The sequence below is a fragment of the Gopherus evgoodei genome, chromosome 4 (assembly GCF_007399415.2).
Source record: "Gopherus evgoodei ecotype Sinaloan lineage chromosome 4, rGopEvg1_v1.p, whole genome shotgun sequence".
Lineage (NCBI taxonomy): Eukaryota > Metazoa > Chordata > Testudines > Testudinidae > Gopherus > Gopherus evgoodei.
Genome location: NC_044325.1, coordinates 155,302,045 through 155,308,044, shown reverse-complemented (window position 1 = coordinate 155,308,044; position 6,000 = coordinate 155,302,045).

Sequence of the window (6,000 nt, the reverse complement as noted above, 5' to 3'; positions counted from 1 at the left end):
CCTACCTCCAGCCAATGCTCTGCCCAAAAATCTCACCCTGAGCTTTTTCTTGGGGGGGCCCTCTACCAGTATTTTTGTCAAAATGAAACACTTTGATTGCCCTGAAACCAAATTTGCTTTTGGAGAGAATGCCAAAAGCGTCTACACCTGTTGGAATCTCTCCATCCTTCATGGGAATCGCATTTCTATGCCCACATAAACCCTTTTCTGTAATGGTGGCACTGGTGGGGAGGGGTGTCTCCACATTGGTGTCTGTAGTGGGATGCCTCGCCCCCTTGGGGCACCATAGGGTGTGCTGTCAGTTCTGAGCAGTGGGTGAACCCCCAGCCGGAGTCAGGGCACAGATGGGGTTCCCCTGCCTGGTGGGCAGCCTGCCGGGGGCTCAGCTATCGTTGGTGCTGCGGAGGCTGGAGAGACAGGTGAATTCTGTCTGCACTGGGAGCATCAGTAGGCATCCCCCACAATCATGGGACATGTATGCCAAGAGTCCTGTCATGTGCATCCTCCTGGATCTCCAGAACAGCCCACGCAGATCTGCTCCTTCTCCCTCAGGATTCTGGGAAACATCCTCTTGGGATCTCCCCAAGAATGTCCCATGCAGATCCTGTCCCGCAGGATTCTGGGATACGTCCCCTCAGCATCCACTTGGAACGGCCTGCGCAGATCTGCTCCCTCCGCATTCTGGGACACGTCCCCTTGGGGTCTTCAAGGGAACGTCCTGCAGGGATCCTGTCCTTGAAGGGGATCCTCTTCCTGACACCTGCTGGGAGAGGGAGGCGGAGGAAGGCTCCAGCCAGGGCTCATTCCCTGCGCTGGGAAGAGAGGGAGGGTTGGGGAGGGGGCACTCCTGTAACAGACCATAATTACAAAGGGCCTCTGGCCAAGATCAGGGGCCCCCTTGTGCCGGGGCCTGCGCAGTCCAAATGGACCTTTTGCTCCCCGTTACCTGGGCTTTGCTTTTCAGAACGAGGCAGCCAGAGGTTCGTGTCTGGAGCAGCTGGTGCCGGTGGCGATGAAGAAATCTCAGGAGGGGGCCCGGGCATTTCCCTGCTGCGCAGGTGGATTCTAATCCGCTCTCCTACAGGACAGCATGAAGGAGATGACAATCTCCCAATTCCCTGGGGTGAATCAGGACTCTTGGGTCCTTCTACCTGAGCTCAGGGAGGGGAATTGGGTGGGGTCTAGTGGGTTAGAGCAGGGAGTGGCTGTGAACCAGGACTCCTGGGTTTGACCCTGTGTCTGGAAGGGGAGTAGTGGGTTAGAGGTGGGAGAGGAACCAGGAGTCCTGGGTTCAATCCTGGCCCTAGCAGGGGAGTAGTAGGTTAGAGGAGAGGAGAGGAGAGGAACCAGGACTCCTGGGTTCAGGCCTGTCCCTGTTAGTGGCTTGGTGGGGGATGGGAACCAGGACTCCTGGGTTCTATGCTGGCCCTGGAAAGGAAGTAGTGGGTTTGAGGGGAACCGGGAGTCCTGGTTATATTCTGGGAGGGAAGTGGACTGGGAAGATTAAAGCAAGGTGGGTTGGGAGTTAGGTCTCCTGGGTTCTAGCCCCAGCTCTGAGTAAGCTGCTAAATTTCTCTGGGCCTCAGTTTCCCTGGCTGTGAAATGGGGATAAGAATTCTTCCTTTGTCGGATGAGCGTGTCAGTTCGGCGGGGGCGGGGGCGCGGGCGCTCTCGCCCAGTGTCTGGGCAGGGCCCCGATCCCGGTGTGGGGGCGGGTCTGGGAGGTGTGTGTGCAGCACCGATCTCAGCTGTATTAATAACCAGCCCCTCCCAGAGCCGGGACGGGAGCGGAGCTTGCTCCTCCCGCCAGCTGCGGAGGGTGAGCGGGGTTACACCCGGCGGAAATGGACGCGGCTGAGCTGGGGGGGAGCCCCGCTGCCCCCAAGGGACTACATTTCCCAGCATGCCTCGGCTACTTTAACCCTCTGCTCGCCGCAGCTCTGCAGGGAGGCTGAGGCGGGGCAGGAGGAACTTGCCCGGGGTGCGGTGTGTGTGGGTTACTATCACCGCCTGTGAGTCCCAGAAGCGGGGAGTCGGCCCCTGCTCTAACCACCAGACCCCACTCCCCTCCCAGAGCTGGGGAGAGAACCCAGGAGTCCTGGCTCCCAGCCCCCCTGCTCGATCCCACTCGCCTCCCAGAGCCAGGGAGAGAACCCAGGAGTCCTAGCTCCCAGCCGCCCTGCTCGATCCTACTCCCCTCCCAGAGCCAGGGAGAGAACCCAGGAGTCCTGGCTCCCAGACGCCTCACCCACCCCTGCACCATGCAGAAATGCAAATGCATCAACACAGACTCTTTTTTATTCGCAATCCCACTGATGCCAATAGAGCCAGGCCAGAATCTGATCTCGGAGACTCCAGCATGAAGCCCGAGCAGCGACCCCACTGAGGCGAGGGAGGCCGGGGCCGGAACTGAGCTCCGCCGATGAGCCCAGAACATTTATTCCACCCTGGCACTGGCCACAAGGCCCATCCGCGGGGCACAGATGGCTTAGCAGAACGGAAACGCGGTGGTTTTGTGTCCTACGTACAGGCAGCCTTGGCTGATAACATCCCAGGAGGTGTCAACCACGGGAAGGATTTCCTGGACTTGTGCGTCAAATGAACTGGGGAGCAGGAGCGGGGAACCCCAAGCCCAGGCTGGCGGCAGAGACCGGGCCTCAGGCAGTCACACCTAGTGGCTAGAGCAGACCTCAGGCCCAGGGGTCAGAGCAGGCGGCAGCAGCCAGCAAGAGGAGCCCAGGGCCAGTGGCCAGATGCTGGAACCGAGAAATGGAGCCAGACAACAAAGCAGCTCCCCAGGCTGGACTCAGGAAACAGGTCTGACATTCTTGGGGAGGAGCAGTGTCCGGCTCCCCAGGCTCACGGGGCCCTCACCAGGCTCTTCCCTTGCCCTGATTTCTGCTGACAGGGTGCCACTCGGCTAGAGAGGCAAGAGATGGTTCTGATACTTGCTGAGACCCCAACTAATTATCTCCTCTGAACCCCACATCCAGCCCCATAAACCCTTCAGGCCCCTCACAGCACATCTCCTCAACCCATATACCTCTCTGAAATAGTCAAACTCCCCTCCCAGAGCTAATGATAGAACCCAGGAGTCCTGGCTCCAGTCCCGTCCCTGCTCTAACCCACCAGACCCCATTCCCCTCCCAGAGCCAGGGATGGAACTCAGGAATCCTGGCTCCCAGCCCCCACTCTAACCCATCTGACCCCACTCCATTCCCAGAGCCAGGGATGGAACCCAGGAGTCCTGGCTCCCAGCCCCCCCGTTCTAACCCATAAGACCCCACTCCCCTCCCAGAGCCAGGGATGGAACCCAGGAGTCCTGGCTCCCAGCCTCCCTTATTCTAACCCACCAGACCCCACTCCCCTCCCAGAGCCAGGGATGGAACCCAGGAGTCCTGGCTCCCAGCCCCCCTTATTCTAACCCACCAGACCCCACTCCCCTCCCAGAGCCAGGGATGGAACCCAGGAGTTCCATCCCCAGCTGCAGGAGGGAGTTGGGTTTACCTCGATCAGAGGGTGTGGGGGGGGGTCAGTACAGCATCTGATGCAACAGGGCCCCCGATCTCAATGATGGGTCAGTGCACACCCAACGTGACAGGGCCTCTGATTTTGGTTGGGGGGGGGAGGCTCAGTGCAGGGCCCACCACAATGGAGCCCTGCTGTCCAAATATTATAACACACATAACCAATTAAAACAATGTATAAAAGAATTTACAATCAAGATCTTCTTATAGCAGAGCTTTTCAAACTCTTGCACCAGGCTGGCCTGGGAGTGTGTGTGGGGAGCGCCTCCTTGGGGGACTCAAATCCTTAGAAATCAAGGTGTCAAATTTCTATTCTCTTTTTTCAGGCAGCTAAACTGCCACTACAATTCAATATTTTTAAATCAGCACGTTTAGCTAACTTGCATCCAAGAGTTATAAAAGAGCTGGCCGAGGAGTTGCTGGCTGGTCAATGTTGATTTTCAATAAGCCGCAGGGCACCAGGGAAGTTCCAGAAGCCCGGAAGAAAACTAATGTGCCAATATTGAGAAAGGGTAAATGGGGAATTGCAGGCCTGTTTGTCTGACATTGATGCTGGCAAAATAATGGAGCAGCTGATACAGGAATCCATTAATAAAAAATGAAAGGAGGATCCTATAATTAATGCCAATCACCATGGGTTTACAGACAATAGATCCCATCAAACTAACTTATCTCTTTTGGTGATGAGCTGGGAATACTGGTGCCATGCATAAAGACCTCGGACCACACCATCGTCACCCCGACCGCCACAACGATGCTGGAAAGGACCCTGAAAGATGCCATCTGCTGCCACTACACTGAGAACCTCAAGCAGAAGCCGGATCAGGGCAAGTTTGTTTGATAAAGGTAATAGTGTTGACGTAACAGACTTTTGTAAGGCATTTGACTTGGTACAGCCAGACATTCTGATTAAAAACTAGAATGATATAAAGTGACCATGACACAAATTCAGTGGGTTAAAAACTGGCTAACTGATAGATCTCAAACTGTAGCTGTAACCAAGGAATGATCATCGAATGGGCGTATTTCTAGCAGGGTCCCTCAGGGAGCGGTTCTTGGCCCTACGCTGTGTAACATTTTTACCAATGACCTGGAAGCCGACATAAAATCGTCACCGAGAAAGTTTGCAGATGCCACACAGATTGGAGAAGTGATATCTAAGGAAGAGGCAGTCACTGATGCAGAGCGATGTGGCACGCTTGGTAAGCTGGGCGCAAGCAAACGCCGGGTGTTTTAATACGGCTTAATGTAAATGTATCCATCTAGGAACAAAGGTCGGCCGTGCTTATGGGCTGGGGGATGCCCTCCTGGGAAGCAGTGAGCCTGAAAAAGATTTGAGGGTCATGAGGGGTAATCAGCTGGACATGAGCTGCTGGTGATCAAAGGGCTAATGTGATCCATGGAATGCATAAGCAGGGGACTCTCCAGGAGCAGAGAGGTTATTTTACTTCTGTATCTGGCCCTGGTGCACCCGCTGCTGGAATTCAGTTCTGGTGCCATTCAAGAAAAATGTTGATAAATTGCAGCGGGGTCAGAGAAGAGCTGCGAGAATGATTGAAGGATTCAAAAACCTGCTGTATAGTGACAGACTCAGGGAACTCATAATCTATTTAGCTTAACAAAGAGAAGGTCTGGAGGTGACTTGATCTCAGTCTAGAAATACCTACATGGGGAACAAAGATTTGATAACGCTGCTTGTCAATCTGGCAGACAAAGGTAGGGTGACCAGACAGCAAAGGTGAAAAATCGGGATGGGAGTGGGGGGTAATAGGAGTGGATGAGAAAAAGATCCCAAAATCAGGACTGTGCCTATAAAATCGGGACATCTGGTCACTCTAGACAAAGGTCTAACACTCTCCAATGGCTTGAAGTTGAAGCTACACAAATTCAGCCTAGAAATACGGGGACAGTTTTGACCAGTGAGGGCAATTAACCACTGGACCACTTTGGGGTGGCGGTGCATTCTCCATCCCTAACCATTTTAAAATCAGAAGGGGATTTTTTCAAAAAGCTCTGCACTGCAAATGATTTTGGGGGACGTTCTCTGGCCCGTTACCCAGGAAGTCCGGCTAGATGATCACAATGGTCCCCTCTGCCTTTGGAATCTATTAATAGAACCCAGGAGTCCTGAATCCCAACCCCTCCCTTGCTCTGACCCACATGACCTCACTCTCCTTGCAGAGCTGGGGATAGAACCCAGGAGTTCCAGCTCCTTGTTCTAACCCACCAGACCCAGACTGGGGTACAGCCTTCCCTCGAACCTTGGTAGTATGAGTGCAGAAGTGGGCCCTGTGACAAAGTGGGAATGTTCATAATGTTTTCACTGAATACTGTGTGTGTGCCTCAGTTTCCCCATGCCTTTCTTAAGTCTCTAGGTGGTGGGATAAGGGTGTGTGATTGTTGCAGAACCCTAGAGGGTCAGTGTGATGCCATCTGCACAGAGAATGGCCGGCACCCTGTCTCCTGATGGCCT